This window comes from Macaca thibetana, chromosome 16, assembly GCF_024542745.1.
Source record: "Macaca thibetana thibetana isolate TM-01 chromosome 16, ASM2454274v1, whole genome shotgun sequence".
Classification (NCBI taxonomy): domain Eukaryota; kingdom Metazoa; phylum Chordata; class Mammalia; order Primates; family Cercopithecidae; genus Macaca; species Macaca thibetana.
Window position 1 is genome coordinate 45,447,316 of NC_065593.1, and position 21,789 is coordinate 45,469,104.

The 21,789-nt window shown below is 41.0% G+C and overlaps 2 protein-coding genes across 7 annotated transcripts in view; both read left to right on the plus strand.

The window, feature by feature from the left end:
* Positions 1-21,789, plus strand: part of PHB1 (prohibitin 1) — a 444,080-nt gene that overhangs the window by 183,122 nt on the left and 239,169 nt on the right. The gene's annotated exons all lie outside the window — the stretch shown is intronic.
* Positions 1-21,789, plus strand: part of SPOP (speckle type BTB/POZ protein) — an 85,211-nt gene that overhangs the window by 10,847 nt on the left and 52,575 nt on the right. For 2 of the 6 annotated variants that reach the window (XM_050765687.1, XM_050765686.1), the window contains exon 1: positions 12,615-14,711. The exons of the other annotated variants lie outside the window; for them this stretch is intronic. The gene's annotated coding sequence lies outside the window, so the exon portion shown is untranslated. Of the gene's footprint in view, positions 1-12,614; positions 14,712-21,789 lie in introns of those variants that run through there. 6 annotated transcript variants of the gene reach the window in all.

The window sequence follows — 21,789 nt, forward strand, 5'->3', positions numbered from 1 at the left end:
CATCTTTTCAAGACCCTGCTTTCAGTTCTCTTGGGTATATGCCCAGAAGTGGAATTGTGGATCATGTAATTCTATTTCTGATTTTTTGAGGAAACTTCATACTGTTTTCCATAGTGGCTGAACCATTTTATATTGCCACCAGCAGTTCACAAAGGTGCCAACCTCTCTGCAGCCTAACACTTTTTCTTTTTCTTCTCTTCTTTTCTTTTTTCTTTCTGTTTTTGAGATGGAGTCTTACTCTGTCGCCCAGGCTGGAACGCAGTGGTGTGATCTCGGCGCACTATAGCCTCCACCTCCTGGGTTCAAGCGATTCTCCTGCCTCAGCCTCCCAAGTAACTGAGATTACAGGCGTGCGCCACCATGTCCAGCTAATTTTTGTATTTTAGTAGAGACGGAGTTTTACCATGTTGACCAGGCTGATCTCGAACTCCTTACCTCAAGTGACCCGCCTGCCTCGGCCTCCCAAAGTGCTGCAGGCGTGAGCCACCACACCCGGGTTTTTTTTTTTTTTTTTTTTTTTTTTTTTTTAAAGGCTTTGGATATCCCTTTTAGGGCAGTATTTATTTTGTTAAAAAAAATTTTTTTTTTTTTTTTTGGTAATAGTAGCCATTCTAATGGGTGTGTTTTAATTTGGTTGTTTTTGTTTTTGTTTTTAGACAGCGTTTTGCTCTTGTCACCTAGGCTAAAATGCAATTACATGATTTCAGCTTATTGCAACCTCTGCCTCCCAGGTTCAAGCGATTCTCCTGCCTCAGCGTCCCGAGTAGCTGGGATTACAGGCTTGTGCCACCATGCCTGGCTAATTTTTGTATTTTTAGTAGAGATGGTGTTTCACTATGTTGGCCAGGCTAGTCTTGAACTCCTGACCTTAGGTTATCCACCCACCTTGGCCTCTGAAAGTACTGGGATTACAGGCATGAGCCAGCACGCCCAGCCCTTTAATTTGTTTTTAAACTTAATTTTGGCTGGGCGCGGTGGCTCAAGCCTGTAATCCCAGCACTTTGGGAGGCCGAGGCGGGTGGATCACGAGGTCAGGAGATCGAGACTATCCTGGCTAACATGGTGAAACCCCGTCTCTACTAAAAATACAAAAAACTAGCCGGGCGTGGTGGCGGGCGCCTGTAGTCTCAGCTACTTGGGAGGCTGAGGCGGGAGAATGGCGTGAACCCGGGAGGCGGAGCTTGCAGTGAGCCGAGATCACGCCACTGCACTCCAGCCTGGGAGACACAGCGAGACTCCGTCTCAAAAAAAAAAAAAATAAAATAAAATAAAATAAAAAATAAACTTAATTTTATCTTTTATCAAACTGAGTTTTATTTTTTTTTTTTTTTTTTTTTTTTGAGATGGAGTCTTATTCTATTGCCCAGACTGGAGTGCAGTAGTGCCATCTTGGCTCAGTGCCACCTCTGCCTGCCAGGTTCAATGATTCTCCTGCCTCAGCCTCTCAAGTAGCTGGGATTACAGGTGGCCCGGCTAGTTTTTGTATTATTAGTAGAGACGTGGTTTTACATTGTTGTCCAGGCTGGACTCAAACTCCTGACCTCAAGTGATCCGCCTGCCTCGGCCTTTCAGAATACTGGGATTACAGACATGAGCCACTGTGCCCGGCCTTGAGTTTTAGATTTTCATGCAATCAGATTTATTATATTGTTCCTATATGGGGGGGTGTGTGTGTGTGTCTTCATGAAGGAATCCTCCCCTATATGGAGGTAATGGTTTCATCTTATCTTCTAAAAGTTGTTAAAGTGTGCTTTTTACCTTTAGGTCTCTAATCCACCTGGAATTTATTTTGATGTTTCGTGTGAAGTACAGATCATATTTTTTTTTTCATAAAGATAACCCTGAAGTATGGATCCAGTTTTCTTTCCATAAGGATAGTCTAGTGGCCGAGCATCCTTTATTGAATAGTCCATCTGTTCCCTACAACTTCATAATGCCACTAATATGTTTCCATATATATGAGAGTTTGTATCTGTATTTTCTCTATTCCATACCGTTGGTCTGTTGGCCTATCTTGTACTGGTACTGCAGTGCCTTAATTCTCGTAGGTTTATAATAATTGTTTATATTTGATAGGGCAAGTCTCACTCCCTTGTTCTTTATTTTTCAGGCTTTCTGTCATATTGGTATTTTTTATTTATTTGTTTATTTTTTTTTGAGACGGAGTCTCGCCCTGTCGCCCAGGCTGGAGTGTAGTGGCTCTATCTCGGCTCACTGCAGCCTCTGCCTCCTGGGTTCAGGCAATTCTCCTGCCTCATCTTCCTGAGTAGCTGGGACTAGAGGTGCACACCGCCATGCCAGGCTAATTTTTATTAATTTATTAGAGATGGGGTTTCAGCATGTTGGCCAGGCTGGTCTTGAACTCCTAACCTCAGGTGATCCACCTGCCTCAGTCTCCTAGAGTGCTGAGATTACAGGCATAAGCCATCGCGCCTGGCCAGATTGGTGTGTGTATATGTGTATGTGTGTGTGTGTGTCTGTATTTTTTTTTCTTTTTGAGACGAAGTCTTGGCTGTCGCCAGGCTGGAGTGCAGTGGCACCATCTCAGCTCACTGCAAGCTCCGCCTCCTGGGTTCACGCCATTCTCCTGCCTCAGCCTCCCCAGTAGCTGGGACTACAGGTGCCTGCCACCGTGCCTGGCTAATTTTTTTGTATTTTTAGTAGAGATGGGGTTTCACTGTGTTAGCCAGGATGGTCTCTATCTCCTGACCTTGTGATCTGCCCGCCTGGGTCTCCCAAAGTGCTGGGATTACAAGTATGAGCCACCGCACCCGGCCCCAAATTGATAAATTTTAATGAAGCTATTTGTTGTCCAATATATATTCACATGACGTATAACGGACTTTTCCTAAAGAAGAGAAGAATTATACCTTCCTTACCTAGTAACTTATCACTTGTTTTGAATGAGCCTACAATTTCCATTCAACTTTTAGTTTTGTTGGAGCGATTTTATATAGGGATATCTTCAAATGGAAGGGAACCTTATTGTAATTTGGTGTCTTGTATAAGGACTGGGTAAAAGCATTGAAGTTTTATGGTGTCAAGGCTTCCTTGATCATAAGGAAATTAAACCTATTCAAACCAGTTCATATAAAAGAGTTTCTGATGTCACATGCAGGGTTGAAAAAAACATAAACTGGGGGAGATTTATCTGAAGGAAAAAGGAAATAGCTGTTGCAGAATCTAAGGAAAAGCTGAACAACCAAACCTCAGAAAAGGCTGGAATCAAAACAGTAGCGGGTTCTTCCGCAAGAGTTTGCGGACTCTAGTGTTCTGCTGTAAATAGGCTTTAGTCTCCGTGAGGCATAATTCAGATTCCTGGGGGAGATCTGATTTGGTCAGTTGAAAGGTTGATTTTCCCCTGGGCCAGATATCTGCCCCAGGTTCAACTCCAGTTGGGGGTGAGGAAGGGGAAGATTTTGGTACAAACAGAGCAGTTTTGGGAGTGGCTGGAATCAGAGGCATATTTTTCTTAGAACAGTGATTCTCACTTTTCTCAGGAGTTTTTACACTGGTAAAAATTTTTGAGGACCCTAAAGAGCTTTTGTTTATGTGGGTTATATACGTTGATATTTACTATATTAGATATTAAAATGGAAGACATTTAAAAATATTTGTTACTGGCCGGGCGCGGTGGCTCAAGCCTGTAATCCCAACACTTTGGGAGGCCGAGACGGGAGGATCACGAGGTCAGGAGATCGAGACCATCCTGGCTAACACAGTGAAACACCGTCTCTACTAAAAAATACAAAAAAACTAGCCGGGTGAGGTGGCGGGCACCTGTAGTCCCAGCTACTCGGGAGGCTAAGCCAGGAGAATGGTGTAAACCGGGGAAGCGGAGCTTGCAGTGAGCTGAGATCTGGCCGCTGCACTCCAGCCTGGGTGACAGAGCAAGATTCCTTCTCAAAAAAAAAAAAAAAAAAAAAAAAAAAAATTGTTACTATAAAATAATAAACCTATCTCATTAACATACATAATATATTTTTATGAAAAAATAAGTTTTTGAAAAATTAGAAGAGTGGCTTTTTTACATTTTTGCAAATCTCGTAAATATCCAGCTTAATGGAAGGCAGCTAGATTTTCATATCTACTTTTATTCAGTCTGATGTGATAATTTGTTTTGATTGAAGTACCTAAAGAAAATATGGCCTGAAAGAACATGTAGTTGGAAAAGGGAGAAGTATTTTACAGCCTTTTCAGACAATTGTGCATATTCTTTTCTGATACTACACCAAAACTTGACAAGTGTTAGTTTCTTATAAATTAAGTTGCAGTATGAAATCTGAAATCATATTGATGTTACTGTTACATTAAAATCCATTAATCTGACTTGCACTTGAATGGATCTTTTACCCATATGTGATTTTAGAATATCGTGCTGCGGCCTTTTGGGAAATACTTGTCAATTGAGTTAAGCAGATATTCTAAATGTTTAAACATTTTATAATACAATATCAAAAAAAACTATATTAGTTATTATCACCACCCATTTCATCAGCAAAGTCTATAAGTATTGGGAAGCTGTCAAGTAGCTACAAGTTTTCTACAATTCTAGGTTTTCACTAGAAACCTGGATTTTATCATTGGCAACAAATACTTGTTTTCCTCAAAGTGACAGACTCCATTTTCAAGAAAATGTCTGCTAAATATTCGTGTCTAAATAACCAGTTTGTTCTTTGTTCCAAGTAAAAGTAGGGTTCCATGGAAAAAGCAGCTAGTTAACTCACAGCTCAGAGTCACAAGTGCTTTTCCTGGAGACAGCCCATTGTACTTGAGTATCTTGCGGAAGTGCTTTATGCATACTTCCCTGTTTTATTACAGACTATTTAAAAGACCTACACTCAAGGGTTTAGATTTAATTAATAATTTTTATTGCTTCATCAAGAACATTCTTAAGTGCAAGCAATTGTTTTTTAAAAAATCACCTATGTGTGATGGCAAAAGACAATGACTGTAGCACAGTTCGATGTCATTACTCATGCTGATGAGTAATTGTTCATGCTGATGAGTAATAGCTCATGCTAGCAGTGGTCCCTAACCTTTTTGGCCCCATGGACCGGTTTTGTGGAAGATAGTTTTTCCACGACCTGGTAGTTGGGATGGTTTTGGGATGAAACTGTTGCACCTCAGATCATCAGGTATTAGATAACTGATAAGGAGCGTGCAACCTAGATTCCTCCCATTTGCATTTCACAGTAGGGTTGAGGCTCCTATGAGAATCTAATGCCATGGCTGATCTGAGAGGAGGCACAACTCAGGCAGTAATGCTTGCTCACCCGTCCACCACTCACCTCCTGTGCGCCTGGTTCGTAACAAGCCATGGGTCGGTAAGGTCTGCAGCCCTGGGGTTGGGGACCCCTGTGCTAAGGCACCAGCAGTTTTACCCATTATTGCCTTTGTACTATCAGCACAAATATCAACATAATGAAAAAGGCAAACAGTTTCTTGGTATTGTTATGAAAATAATGTTGCCTTCACAGACCACTTGAAAGAGACCTCCAGGAATCTACTGGGACCACACTTTGAGAATCACAACCTTAAGAGAGGTTTTGGGTGGGGAAACAAAGGTCAATATTTGAAGCACAGGTGTTTCCTGATAGAATTTTACCGGATTGTAAGTGCAGTCACTTAGCATCACTGAACATAATGTCAACATGAATGGGACATTTTTAAAGATCATAAAAAGTTTCAAATTTCTTTTGAACGGAAATGTTTTTCTAGGAATTATCATTTACTTTTTTTTTTTTTGAGACGGAGTCTTGCTGTGTCACCAAGGCTGGAGTGCAGTGGCACAATCTCGGCTCACTGCAACCTCCGCCTCCAGGTTCAAGCGACTCACTTGCCTCAACTTCCCGAATAGCTGGGATTATAGGTGCCTGCCACATGGTGGTGCCCAGCTAATTTTTGTATTTTTAGTAGAGATGGGGTTTCACCATGTCAGCCAGGGTGGTCTCGAACTCCTGACCTCAGGTGATCTGCCTGCCTGGGCCTCCCAAAGTGCTGGGATTACAGGCGTGAGCCACTGTGCCCGGCCTGGAATTATCATTTTCTAACAGCAGAGTTTATAGTGTTTGGATTTTCAGCCAGATGGTCTTTCAAGTATATGATAATCTTAGGGCAAATCATTTTAATGAAGCTTATGGAATTTGTCTCATGTAGTAGTACATACAGCTTAATGGTTTTTTTCAAACACTTCAATATATTTTGAAAATCTGTCACAATCTGAGGGGGGCAAAAATCTGAGCTCTAAAAATTGCATTTGGGCAGGTCCTGCCTTTCTGGAAAAGGCATAGAAGAGAAAGTTTAGACTGAGAATCCTCCATTCTAGCTTTATATCTTTTGGTCATTAAAGGGTCTCTTTAAAGAGGAAGATACCTCCCTACCCACAATTATTTATTTATTTATTTATTTATTTATTTGAGATGGAGTTTTACTCTTGTTGCCCAGGATGGAGCGCACTGACATGATTTTGACTGACCGCCTTCCCTGTTCAAGTGATTCTCCTGCCTCGGCCTCCCAAGTAGCTGGGATTACAGGCATGCACCACCATGCCCAGCTAATTTTGTAATTTTAGTAGAGACGGGGTTTCTTGATGTTGGTCAGGCTGGTCTTGAACTCCCGACTTCAGGTGATTTGCTTGCCTTGGCCTACCAAACTCCTGGGATTACAGGCGTGAGCCACCGCGCTTGGGCTTAAATATGTTTTATGGTAGAGAAGGGAAGGGAATAGTGTTAACTGACTTTTCTTTTTACATAGATACCTGTTGAGTGACTATAAGCAAAAGCATAGAAGGTCAGGGAGGGGTATGTTCTGAAATGAGTGGGGGATTAAACCAGTATTATATCTTTGGTGCCTAGAAGAGGAAGAGGTCTTTGGGGAAGCTGGGGTGAGACTCAGGACTGTCTTCGTGAAGGTTACATTTGAACTGAGCTTTGAAGGGTGGGTATTTTGAAGGTTGGAATTTCCATTGGCATAGATGGGGAAGGGAACTGAGGCAGAAGAAATGTCATGAGTGAAAATGTGGAGGTGGGGAAGTGCAGTGTTAGCATAGGGTGTGTACTAGAAATGATGAAGAGCATAGCGTGGCTGAAGCAGAAGATGGGATAATGGAGGATAAGACTGGAAAATAAATGGGCTCAGAGCATGGAAGGTTTTCGACTATGGCCAAGCAGTTTGGGTTTAATGTGGTAAAGCATGAGAGATTGAAAATTTTTGATTGAAGAAATAACATGATTAGGGTGTGCTTTCACAAATTTTGTTACTGATTTATTGACTAATTTTTTAGTAGCTACTCTGTGCCATATAAGTGAGGCAAAGTTTATATGATGGTGAGCCTCATAGAAAATCCCCTGTCACAGAATTTGTAGTCTAGAAAAGGAACTTCAACAAGCTAATGTAGTTATAAATTATTGTAAATGTAATGAAGGAAAGGAATAAATTATTATTATTATTATTTTGAGATGGAGTCTTGCTCTGTCTCCCAGGCTGGAGTGCAGTGGGGCAATCTCAGCTCCCCGCAAGCTCCGCCTCCCGGGTTCACGCCATTCTCCTGCCTCTCAGCCTCCCGAGTAGCTGGGACTACAGGCACCCACCACCACGGCCGGCTAATTTTTTTGAATTTTTTAGTAGAGATGGGGTTTCCCTGTTAGCCAGGATGGTCTCAATCTCCTGACCTCATGATCCACCCACCTGGGCCTCCCAAAATGCTGGGATTACAGGCGTGAGCCACCACACCTGGCCAGAATAAATTATTAAGGAAAATAATGGGGAGATTAGATTTAGGTGGAGGAGTCAGGGAAGGCCTTGCTGAGGCATTAAATATTAATTGGGTACCAACTGTGTGCCAGATGCTATTCTAGATGCTGCGGACAAAAACAGACAAAAATCCCTACTCTCATGGAGCTTATGTTCAGGTAGCAAACGATAAATAAAATATATGGTATATTGGAAAGTGATAAGTTTCAAGGAGAAAAATACAACCCGAAAAAGGGATAGATAGGGAATGTTGGGGTGGGAGTAGGTGTTGTGATTTTAGATAGAATGGCTAGGGAAGGCCTCACTAACACATCAAAGGTAATGCTTGAATAAATATCTGTAGAAGATGAAGGAGTGAACTAGCACTTTAGACAAAAGAAATAGCAAAAACCATAAGGTATGTATGTGCCTGCCATACTCAAGGAACCAGCAAGAAGACCAGAATGGCTGGAGTTAAGTGAACAAGAGAGAAAGTAGTAGAAATGAGGTCAGAGAGGTTGATGGAAGTCCAAATGTTGTAGAGCAGTGGTTCTCACTTTTAGCTGTTTGTTAGAATCACCTGGGGAACTTTTTCTACTGATGCCTGGGCTGCACCCATACCACTTAAATAAGAATCTGCAGGTGGGACTTAGTGACAGAAGAGATGGAGAGAAGTGGATGGATTTGAGAAGTATGTTTAAGAAAGAATTCATTTAATTATAGATTGAATGTGGGGGTTGAGGAAGAGGAAAGTGTCAAGAATGACTCCCAGGTTTCTGGCTGAAGCAACTGGATGGGTAGACGTGTCACTTACTGAGATGAGGGTGGGAGATAGGAATGGGAGGAGTAGGTGTGGAATTTGGAGGGAAGATCAGAAATCAGGAGTTCAATTTTAGACATGTTAAATTTGAGATGCGAATGAAGCTAAGTATAAATATGTTAAGTAGGCAGATATATGAGTGGAGCTTGAAATGAAATCAGAGCTTGAGGTAATACAGTTTTATATCATCCACTTATTGATGGTCTTGAAAGTATCTAAATAACATCATATAGGACAAACTTAATGGCGAAAGAACTGGAGATATGGAAACTAGCCTACTTTAGTAATCTGAACAAGAATTGGTGCTAATTTGAATCAGGATAGTGTCAGTGGCACTAGAAAAGCATAAGTAGGTTGGAGGTTTAAGGACTGAGGAGCCTGTGTGTAACAAAGGTGGACAATAGGCAAAGAATGAAAGATAACATTGAGATATAAAGCCTGGGTGAATGATCTGTCCATTAGCAGATATGAAGCTGTCGGAGGAGCTGATTTGGGAAAAAAGGTAGTGCTTGGCTTTGGTTGTATTGATGTTTAGGAGAGGCTGCCTAGCAGGCAGGCGGTTGGGTCTATTGTACCAAGTTTTGGAAGAATAGATGAGGTTTCATTTACATAAAATTGATTCACCATGGGAGCAGCAACATTTATGAAAATAACATCCCCAGATGTATTCTGACCTGTTTGGATCTCTGCGATGTGGTCCTTGCCTGTTTCTTTTAGTGTTTTCCTTTGATGACCACGTTCAAGCTGTACTGTGTTTCTTTCTATTCTTGCAGTATACCCAGCTAGGTCCTCCTTTGGGCTTTTGCACTTTTTGTTTTCTCATTTTAACTCTTCTCTCCTTCTTGGTAGAGGGATAAGAGGGCTGAGAAAAATTCAGAAGTTGTTGTCTGGGAAGTGGAGAAAGTCCCAAGCAGATCTTTGCTAAGGTGTGGGAGCATGGATGAGCACATGATGTAGAATGGCTGTGGGAGCCCTTGACGTTGACATTTGGTCAACACAAAGACACAGAGTACCATGTTGGTCTCAGTGTATCCCAGTAGTCAAATCTGTTGACCAGAGATGCTATAGCAGTGGTAGTTCTTCTCCGCTTGGTTGTCTGACGATGGTGGTGGTGATGCTCCACCTTTGAAATATAACTTGACTTGGTGATGACTTGACTCATTGCTACCTGTCCTGCCACTGCGATGGAAACATCTTCTGCATAGGTGAGAAACTCCCTGCAGGGAAAGCTATGGGTAAATTATTTCAGAAACTTGCTGGCTTGAAGAAACAACATGAAAACAGGGAAGTTCCTTGCAGTCCACTTTGACATATTGTTAGGAATTACTTCTCATTAGGAGCACCTATGTGGCTCTTTAATTGGTGGTGTTAGTAGTACATGGGAGTAATGCACTCCACATGAATCCTTAAAAAGACTTGAGATTTAAAAATCAACATGGTATTTTTTCAGAACAAAAGTATTTGCTTTTGCTGATTATAAAATAATTCTTGGAAAAAAATAGAAAAGTATAAAGAAAAAAGTAAAAAATTACCCCAAATCCCACCATACAGAGTTAACTACAGTTAACATTTTCTGAACATCTTATTGGGCATTTCTCTAAATGTGTATGTGCATGTAGATATTTATATCTTTACAAAAAAATTGATTGTTTTTAAAATTGCCTTAAACATTCAGCATATTGTAGACCTCTTATACCAGTAAAAAAATAACTTCTCAAAGTAACTACATAGAATTCTGTTGTATGAATTCATCATATTTTATTTGGCCAATTTCCCAATAATGAACTTTTTTCCTCCAGTTTTTCCTTATAAATTTTGCGGTGACAGCTGGGTGAGGTGGCTCACGCCTGTAATCCCAGCACTTTGGGAGGCCGAGATGGGCGGATCATGAGGTCAGGAAATCGAGACCATCCTGGCTAACACAGTGAACCCCCCCACCATCTCTACTAAAAATACAAAAAATTAGCCAGGCGTGGTGACATGTGGCTGTAGTCCTAGCTACTCAGGAGGCTGAGGCAGGAGAATTGTTTGAACTCAGGAGGCGGAGGTTGCAGCAAGCCAAGATCACGCCACTGCACTCTAGCCTGGGCAACAGAGTGAGACTCCGTTTCTTTAAAAAAAAAAAAAAAAAAGGCCGAGTGCAGTGGCTTACGCCTGTAATCCCAGCACTTTGGGAGGCCGAGGCGAGTAGATCATAAGGTCAGGCGTTCGAGACCAGCCTGGCCAACATGGTGAAACCCTATCCCTACTAAAAATACGAAAATTAGCTGGGCGTGGTGGCGGGCACCTGTAATCCCAGCTACTTGAGAGGCTGAGGCAGGAGAATCTTTTGAACCCAGGAGGCAGAGGTTGCAGTGAGCCGAGGTCACGCCATTGTACTCCAGCCTGGGTGACACTGCAAGACTACATCTCAAAAAAGAAAAAATTTGCAGTGATGAACATCCTTGTACATAAATCTTTATACATCAATCAGATTGATTCCTTAGGATTTATTCCTGAAGTAGAATTGCTGTACAATATTAGATTTTCCTAATTATTCCTTAAATATTCTCATAATTGAAAAAAATATGTAAACAGCATTAAAGGACATTTTGATAAAGGGAAAAAATCAACTTTATTCTTTTTTTTTTTTTTTTTTTTTGAGACAGAGTCTCACTCTGTCATCCAGGCTGGAGTGCAGTGGCGCAATCTTGGGAAAAAATCAACTTTATTCTTTTTTTTTTTTTTTTTTTTTTTTTTGAGACAGTCTTGCTCTGTCGCCCAGGCTGGAGTGCAGCAGCGCAATCTCGGCCCACTGCAAGCTCCGCCTCCCAGGTTCATGACATTCTACCTCAGCCTCCCAAGTAGCTGGGACTACTGGTGCCCACCACCACGTCTGGCTAATTTTTTGTATTTTTTTTTTTTTTTTTGCTAGAGACGGTGTTTCACCGTGTTAGCCAGGATGGTCTCGATCTCCTGACCTCATGATCCACCTGCCTCGGCCTCCCAAAGTGCTGGGATTACAGGCATGAGCCACAGCGCCTGGCCTAAATCAATTTTATTTGTGTAGCAACTGTTTTCTTCTTTCCATCTGATAAGTTGATTTTTAAGTACCAATTCCTAGATCTTACTAGACCTATAAAAGATAATTTTGGAGTGGGGAAAAACATAGAGAATTAAAATTCTGGGCATCCTATGTTAATTGGCAGCTAATGGGTTCTTAGTCACATTTGTTAACTGCCAAGAAAGTGACACTAGGAATTTAGAGTATACTGGGGTGGTTAGGAAATGCTTCAGAACAAGGTAGGACTTGACTTGGACCTGGAAGGGTAGTATTCACATAGGAGGTAGAACATTTCTGGCTTTCAGGGTTTTGTATAAATTTGAGAAAGGCGTATGGTTGTATGTATGAGCTGGCAAACAGGCTAGGGTCAACTAATTGGAGAGGAGGGTTTGTGTTGTGGTGTAGTGGAGAGGTTTTTATGGGAGTTATGTCCCAGAGGACTGATTTTATTTTTAGTACATCTGAAGTTGTGTAGTATGCAAGTGTAAGATAAAGCAGAAAGCTAGATGTGGCCTAATTTTAAGCAAACTGGATACATTGAAGTCTCTTTTTACAAGAAATACCCGAGAAAGGTTCTTTATATGTAAATTATTTAAATAATGATCTTCCCAATACTTAAATATTTATTTTACTCTGTAGTTCTCTATATATAGACATGTTGCAACTTTTGTGGATAGCAAAAGAGTTTGATATTATAAACTCTTTTATAATATCAAAGAGTTCAGACAAGGTAGTTTCTGAAGTTCTTTCTGATGCAGAGATTATTACATCACTTTTAAGAATACCTGGCCGGGCACGGTGGCTCACACCTGTGGTTACAGCACTTTGGGAGGCCGAGGCAGGCAGATCACCTGAGGTCAGGAGTTTGAGATCAGCCTGACCAACATGGAGAAACCCCGTCTCTAATAAAAATACAAAAAATTAGCCAGGCGTGGTGGCACGTGCCTGTAATCCTAGCTACTTGGGAAGCTGAGGCAGGAGAATCACTTGAACCCGGGAGGTGGAGGTTGCGGTGAGCCAAGATTGCGCCATTGCACACCAGCCTGGGCAATGAGAGTGAAACTGTCTCAAAAAAAAAAAAAGAAAGAAAAGAAAAAAGAAATTTTCATTCGAAAAATATTTTATGGCTAAGACTGAGCTGCTAGAAGATGCTGTGAGATCAAGAGGAATTATATAATAGTTTTAAATTATCCTCATATACATTATCCATCAACATTTATCTCATGCTGAGTCCTATTTTATCTTGAATTCACTCCCATGATGTCTTTTAATCTATGTCCAGGCTACGTAAATAATTACTATTATTTTAGCCAAGATAGAATTTTGGATGTAAATCTATAGGAAAAATTACATCATGTGTTCCAAAGTAAAATGTTAAGGATTTCTTTTTTAATACCTGTTTTGGAATATTTATATCACTTTTTACATCCTTTAGTATTTCAATTATGATGATAATTGAGAATTGACTAGTACTTTTTTAAACTCAGGAACTTTCTTTTTAAAGTATATAACCATGTTCAGAGCATAATTCAGGGGCATACATTAAGTATCTCCTTCCTAGCGTTACATTCTTTTCACTCAATTATACAACTTTTGACCAATGTAAGGCACCATGAGGTGACTGCCTGGCTCTTCTGACAGGCCCTCTTAGGATGCTGTTAACTTGGTGGGATCTTGAAGATTCAGGATCTGTTCCTCAGTTTTGCAAGTAAACTCAGTTTCTTCATTGTTTCCAGAGTTAATTGGTCTTGGGGAAAGTAGTTAACTAACCTCACTAACAGTTGACAAAATAAACCAGAATGCCATTTTATTTTATTTATTTATTTTTTTGAGACAGAGTCTCACTCTGTCTCTCAGGCTAGAGTGCAGTGACACGATCTTGCCCACTGCAACCTCTGCCTTCTGGGTTAAGGCGATTCTCCTGCCTCAGCCTCCTGAGTAGCTGGGACTACAGGCATACACCAGCATGCCCAGCTAATTTTTTTTATTTTTAGTAGAGACGGGGTTTCACCATGTTGGTCAGGCTGGCCTCCAACTCGAGATCTCAAATGATCCACCTGCCTTGGCCTCCCAGAATGTTGGGATTACAGACGTGAGCCACTGCTCCCGGCCATGAAAGTCAAAGTTTTTAGACATGCAATACCTATAGAAGTGATTGGGTTAATTATAAATCTCAAGAACATTGGACAACAATTTAAAAACTTACTTTGGAAAGTTATTTGTATAGCCAGGTGCAGTGGCTCATGCCTGTAATCCTAGCACTTTGGGAGACCGAGGCAGGTGGATTGCCTCAGCTCGGGAATTTGAGACCAGCCTGGGCAACACGGTGAAACCCCGTCTCTACTAAAATACAAAAAATTAGCTGGGCATGGCGGTGTGTGCCTGTAGTCCCACCTACTTGGGAGGCTGAGGCAGGAGAATTGCTAGAACCTGGGAGGCAGAGGTTGCAGTGAGTGAAGGTCGCGCCACTGCACTCCAGCCTGGGTGACAGAGCGAGACTCCATCTCTTTAAAAAAAAAAAAAAGAAAGTTATATGTATTACCTGATCTGATTGGATAAACTTTTCTGACAGCTATAGGCAGTAACCAATAAATACGCACTTTGATTACTAGACTGTTTACAGCCTATTGTGAGCTATTGTTTTCTTTTATGTCATAGTAGTTTGCTATGGCAACCCCAGCAAACATTGCTTTAATTTGTTCTTGACAGTACGAGCAAGCTCAGTGTTAAATTGTCTTTGGATTTGATTTTTGGGTTTGTTTCATGTCATTTATTTTTTTCTCCTTGGTCCACTGCCACTTAATACCAATCTCAAGTCCAAGAAACAGATTCTTGTGTCTTGGAAACAGTAGATTGTATTGAGGGGTGTGATTCCTTTTCCTCAGTCCGAGGCCTATTTGTTTAATTGTTGGTTGGAATATTTGTGAGGTTTTTATTGTTTTGTTTTGGTGTTGTTTAAAATTTTTATTTGAAAACACTTAACCTAAAATTTTTATTTACTAATCTGTGGAATTCAGTCTGATAAATGGGATGTTGACTGTAATAAGTAGAATTTTCAAGCACCTAGAAGATTTTTATTTTTCTTCAGCTGCAACTCAAATCATATGCCTGCAGGTAAGGGTTTCTTTATTAGTGATAGAATTTGGGGACCTCCCAGATAACTACCAACCTCTGCCTCCTGTGCTCAAGTGATCCTTCCACCCCAGTCTCCCAAGTAGCTGGGACCACAGGCACGAGCCATCACGCTTGGCTAATTTTTGTATTTCTTTGTAGAGATCGCGTTTTGCCATGTTGTCCAGGTTGTCTCGAACTCCTGGGCTGAAGTGATCCTCCCACCTCGACCTCCCAAAATATTGGGATTACAGGCATGAACCACTGCACCCAGCCCAAAGTAATTCTTTTGTTTGTTTGTTTGAGAGAGTCTTGCTGTCGCCAGACTGGAGTGCAGTGGTGTGATCTTGGCACACTGCAACCTCTGCCTCCTGGGTTCAAGTGATTCTCCTGCCTCAGCTTCCCTAGTATCTGGGACTACAGGCGCACACCACCACGCCCAGCCAGTTTTTGTATTTTTTTAGTAGAGATGGGGTTTCATCATGTTGGTCAATCTCTTGACCTCATGATCCACCCACCTTGGCCTCCCAATGCCTGGGATTACATGCATGAGCCACCGCGCCCGGCCCCAAAGTAACTCTAATATTTGACTTTCCATCCCATTTAATTCAGCTCACCCTCCCCTTTCCAGTTCATGCCCTGTTGGATACCTGGAAGTATTTGCTCTGAGCCCAGTGTCTGCAGTTGGGCCCTACCAGTAAATTGTGGTGTAGTCAGAGCAAAGACTAGAAGACCGCCTTCATTTTGAAAGAGAGATTTCTGGTTCTCAGCATAATACCAGTTGATTTTATGTGTAGGTATATATAAGGTTGGCTTTGATTCTGAGTTCTTCCCACTGATGCTTAAAATTGTGAGGTTTGTGTTTCAGTGACTCCTGATAGTAGAAGAAACTGGGGCCAAGTTTTGTTGTTGTTTTATTTAGTTATTTATTTTAAGAGAGGGGGTTTTCCTATGTTTTCCAGGCTGGACTTGACCCCCTGAGCTCAAGAAATTCCCCCTGCCTCAGTCTGTCTCATAGTTGGGCATGGTAGGGGGCAGTTTTCTTAAGAGATTTAGTGTTGGGTGTAGTTGGTATACTTGGGTGAGGAGAAAAAATAATGTGTTGGGAATAGTCTCATATGAATTTTCATAAATTGTATTTTCCTACTTACAAAATTAGAGGGAGCTTCAGTTGAAAACAAATATACCACTTTAGATATACTGAGTTTCTCTGATTCTAAAATATGCAGGTTTTTTTGCATTTCAGTTTAAGAGCAAAGTATTGCTTTTTTCTTTTCCTCCTCAAAATTAATAGCATGTTAAAATCGAAGATGTAATAAATATTTATAATAGCAAGTTACAGGAAAGGAAAATGGGAACTTCACATACATTTATTTTGATTTTAGGAATTCATATATTCCTCCTCACCACATACATACACACCCACTCCTAGAATTGCCTTGTGTTTACATAGTCCTTTGCAAATACTTTCAGTTAAAACTAAGATGATACTCAATAGTGTGTGCCTGTAGTCCCAGCTATTAGGAGGGCTGACGCTAGAGGATCCCTTGAGCCCAGGAATTCAAGTCCAGCCCAGGCACCATAGGAGTACCTTGTCTGTCTCTCTTTTTTAAAGATACCTCTCACTCCATTGCATAGGCTAGAGTGGCTATTCACAGACACAATCATAGCAACCTGCAGCCTTGAACTCCTAGCCTCAAGTGAGCCTCCTACCTCAGCCTCCCTAGTAGCAGGGACTACAGGCATGTGCCACCATACTAGGCTCCTTTTTTTTTTTTTGCCCAAGCTGGAGTACAGTGGCACGATCTTGGCTCACTGCAACCTCCGCCTCCGGGGCTCAAGGGATTCTTATGCCTCAGCCTCCCGAATAGGTGGGACTACAGGCATGCGCCACCACGCCTAGCTGATTTTTGTATTTTAGTAGAGATGGGGTTTCACCATGTTGCCCAGGGTGGTCTGGAGCTCCTGAGCTCAGGCAATCCACTGGCCTCGGCCTCACAAAGTGCTACTATCTTTTTTTAAAAAAAGAAAGAAAAGAAAAAAGAAACTAACATGCAATTTCCAAAGTGGATGCCATGAATTAATTTAATAATTACTTATTCAGTATCTACTACATGCCAGACATTGTAACAGTTATTTAATTAAACATTTAGTTGGGTGTGGTGGCAGCATACCTGTAGTCTCAGCTTCTGGGGAGGTCAGGGTAGGAGGATCACTTGAGTCCCTGAGTTTGAGAACAGCCTGGGCAACATAGCGAGACACTGTCACTAGTAAAAAACAGTTTTAAAAATGCCCGAAGAATTGTTGTCTGTGTGTTTTACTAACATGTTTATCACCTCTGGAATCGTGCACTGTCCTATTTAATTGGGGGTTAATGGCTGCATTAGTAGGTATCCTTTGTCAGGGACAAAGACGAGGAACTAAATTCACTTTTGCTGTGCTGATAACCATTTCTGGGTGAAAGAGGCCAGATTATATGTAGTGGAATTTAGTTGTACATGTAAATTCACGTCCTGATCTAAGACAGAATTAGGCCTTCTTGGGATTCATAGGATTTGCAATACAAGTTGCTCACCTACTCTCCTTGAATAGAAAAAACTTTTTTTTTCCTGTCTATATATCTTCGTTCAGAGCTCCGCAAGGAAGCATCAACACTTAAATCTTGTAAACAAAGTACCACATATCATATCTATTATATACTTATATATTGTGTATATTATATATTTATATTATTTTTGTATTTATAAAAGGCATTTTTGACTTTTTCTTTTTTTGGTCTAAATCTCACTGGCTCTTCTACTTAAAGGTTTTTTTTGTACCCACTCTTCTGTGACTATCTCTGACCATCCTGAATGTATCAAAGAGGGTAGATGCTCAAGTGGGAGTCACATTGGAAGTACGTATTGATATATTTTGGAGGGTAATTTCAAAATATCAAAATAAACAGCGTGCAGGCTGTTGGGCCTACTTGTGCTTATGTTTAGATACACTTGTTGCTGCATTGTTTGCAGTAGCAAAAGCATGGAAACCATTCAGCAGGGTAACAGTGGAATTCTGTGCAACCATTAGAAAGAATAAAGTGTGTCTACAGGGAAAAAAATACATGTATATTTGTATTTTTTTTATATATATATATGCTGGTAGATGCCTGTTATGTTCATTTTTTTGTTGTTTTTTTCCGAAGATATAAAAAATCCCTCTCTAAAAGCTTTAGAGAGGGATTTTAAATCTAGAAGGAAACTTACTTTTCAATTGTAACTTCTTGTAACTTCTGAATTATTTAAGTTACATATATATATACTGCTTTTCTTTAAAATAAAATGCATATATGAAAAAAGGTAGAAACAATTTTAACAGTGTTTCCAAAGGGGCATAGAACTTTAGCACTGAAGGGACCTTAGAGATTCTTACACAGTCACCCTCAATTAAAGATGAGGGAAAGAAAAATGAGGAAATTCACATTCAGGAAAGTATCTTCAAGCCTGCACTAGAATTCAGGCCCTGAGAATAGCAATAGCTTATGAATATATTGACTTGTTCTTATTCTAGCAGTTTATTTAACTGATGTCCATTTCTCATTGTGAAGGATTGATTTTTGGAAGACCCAATAAAACGCTGACCTTTGTAAGACAGTTCTTAAAGCAACCACCTCTGGCAATAATGATAAAGTGGTAGTGTTAACTCTTCCCCATGTTTTGTAACTTTGAGGGGCCCAATCCTTAGAAATATATTTATAAGTTCCTTAAGTATTATTTGAAGTGAATTTGTGTCTAGAGTCCAAAGTTTCCCTTCCTGATTTGAATTCCTATCTGACTATTCTAGATGTTTAAAATTGGTTTTACTGTGTTTTTGTTCCATTTGGTATGCAGGGGTGAAAGGGTCGGGTATAGTCTTGGTGACTTTTAAATGGCTGATAACCATTTATTGCTATTTAAAGGAAGAATTTAAGAGATGGTAGGAAATTGTCTAATGGAGGAAATTTTATGTACTGAAGAGAAACTCTACATTCTTGAAAATATGAATTATTCTTTTAAGTTGAGTCTTCTCCTGGGTCTTCAAGGCCAGAAACACTTTCTCCTTATTCAAACCACACAGAGACATTGGCAATTGTGAGATTGGCAGTTCAGCCTGGAACTGGACATTCAAACTGCATCCAGTGAATATTTTTTTTTTTTTTTTTTTTGAGACGGAGTCTCGCTGTGTCTCCCAGGCTGGAGTGCAGTGGCGTGATCTCGGCTCACTGCAAGCTCCGCCTCCCGGGTTCACGCCATTCTCCCGCCTCAGCCTCCCAAGTAGCTGAGACTACAGGCGCCCGCCACCACGCCCGGCTAGTTTTTTGTATTTTTAGTAGAGACGGGGTTTCACCATGTTAGCCAGGATAGTCTCGATCTCCTGACCTCGTGATCCACCCGCCTCGGCCTCCCAAAGTGCTGGGATTACAGGCTTGAGCCACCGCACCCGGCCGTGAGTATTTTTTTATGTTGATTGACAAAGGCACAAGCAATAGAAACACATTTACTAATGTTAAGATTAATTGTTAGCTTTAAGATTAAAATCTGTCTGTAGTAGTGACTCTACTACAGGTTGAGCATCCCTTACCCAAAATGCTTGGGACTAGAAGTGTTTCAGGTTTTTAATTTTTTTCCTATTTTGAAATATTTACACTCCTAATCTAAATATTAAAAATCCAAAATCCTCTAATGAACATTTCCTTTGAGCATCATATCCGTGCTCAAAAAGTTTTGGACTTTGGAGCATTTCAGATTTTCAGATTAGGGATGATCAACCTGTAGTAGTATAGGTAGGGAAAACTTATTCTTCCAATTTTTTTTTTTTTTGAGAGTGTTAGTCTGTCGCCCAGGCTGGAGTGCAATGAATGGCACGATCTTGGCTCATTGCAACCTTCGCCTCCTGGGTTCAGGCAATTTTCATGCCTCAGAGTCCTGAGTAGCTGGGATTACAGGCGCCCACCACCACGCCTGACTAATTTTTGTATTTTTAGTGGAGATAGGGTTTCACCATGTTGGCCAGGCTGGTCTGGAACTCCTAACCTCAAGTGATCCACCTGCCTTGGCCTCCCAAAGTGTTGGGATTACAGGCATGAGCCACAGTGCCAGGCCTATTCTTCCAAAATTTAAATGATCCATAGGCCTATCACAAAATGGGTACTCTAAATGTTTGATACTAATTTGATTAAGATGATAGGATGAATCTTTGCTTTGAAAGAGGAAATAAAGGATGCCTTTTATTCAAGAAATAAAGATACCTTTCACATCTTAAGAATCAGTCAAGCCGGGCGCGGTGGCTCACGCCTGTAATCCCAGCACTTTGGGAGGCCGAGGCGGGCGGATCACAAGGTCAGGAGATCGAGACCACGGTGAAACCCCGTCTCTACTAAAAATACAAAAAATTAGCCGGGCGCGGTGGCGGGCTCTTGTAGTCCCAGCTACTCAGGAGGCTGAGGCAGGAGAATGGCGTAAACCCAGGAGGCGGAGCTTGCAGTGAGCCGAGATCGCGCCACTGCACTCCAGCCTGGGCGACAGAGCGAGACTCCGTCTCAAAAAACAAAACAAAACAAAACAAACAAAAAAAAAAGAATCAGTCAAATTATGTCTGTGCTGTTTTAATCAGTAAAGGTTTGGTTGAATTGAAAATAAGAAAAGGTTATAGGAGCCAGGAACAAATAGAGTTGCAAATTTATCTTTGTAACTCCATATCCTTAGGAGGAATCCAGTTTGTATAGCCACTTTAATTTTGTTGTGAATATAGAGTGAGCAGTGGAATTGAGTAGCTTGACAGTTGACTTAATTTGAACAGTCACATTAGACAAGACTGGAAAGCTAGGTTGAGGGAAGGCAATTTTGTGTGTGTTTTCTGGTTTTGTTTCTAGTATCCTTTCTGATAATGGAGAGAATTTGGTAGCCCATTTGGACCCTACTTAATAGGTAACTATAGTGCCTCACCAATATCTTTCTTGTGCTATTCCAATTTGTCAATCATTATTGGACCCAGTGTCCTGAATTACAGTCTGATTATTTTTCACCGGTCTTTTATCTTTCATTTACCCACACTGAAATTCTTGAGCCCAACATCTCTTTTTTCCCCCACATAACTGTGAGGAGATAGTATGATAGCTAGTAGCTAGGTACTGTTCCGAACTCTGCTGCTGGCTTCCTGTGTATTATTATCACATTGGGCAAGCCACTAAGCTGCTTTGGGGTTCAGTTCCTTGATCTGTAAAATGAAATCATTTGACTGGGTATTATTAAGTCCTTTTATATCTCCAGAGCTATTTTATTCCTTTATTCACCAGACTTTTCTTGTGAAGCACCTTCTCTGTGCTAGGCACAATGCAGGATGTTCTGGGTACAAACTTCTCGCCCACAAAGAGTGTTAATAACTTCCATCAGTTTATTCAAATCAGCTTAGTCTTTTACTCTGGAAAAATTTAGTATTAGCAAGTTTCGTCAATTTTTACTATCACTGTATAAGGCATTTGTTAAAATTGCTGATATTATTTAGCTCTTCATCTCCAGAAATACTCATATCTCTACTTTTTGTTTTTCTGCTTATTTATTATTATTATTATTATTATTATTATTATTGAGACAGAGTCTTGCTCTGTTGCCTAGGCTGGAGTGCAGTGGCACGAGCTCGGCTCACCACAACCTCCACCTCCCGGTTTCAAGCAGTTCTCCTGCCTCAGCCTCCAAAGTAGCTGGGACTACAGGCATTCACCATCATGCCTGGCCTCTTTTTCTTTTTTTTCTGAGACTGAGTTCCGCTCTTGTTGCCCAGGCTGGAGTGGAATGGCTCAATCTTAGCTCACTGCAACCTCCGCCTCCCAGTTTAAGCGATTCTCCTGCCTCAGCCTCCCGAGTAGCTGGGATTACAGGCATGCGCCACCATGCCCAGCTAATTTTTGTATTTTTAGTAGAGATGGGGTTTCGCCATGTCGGCCAGGCTGGTCTCAAACTCCTGACCTCAGGTGATCTGCTCGCCTTGGTTCCCAAAGTGCTGGGATTACAGGCATGAGCCACCACACCCCAGCCCATAGTTTACTTTCTATCAGTTAAAGAAA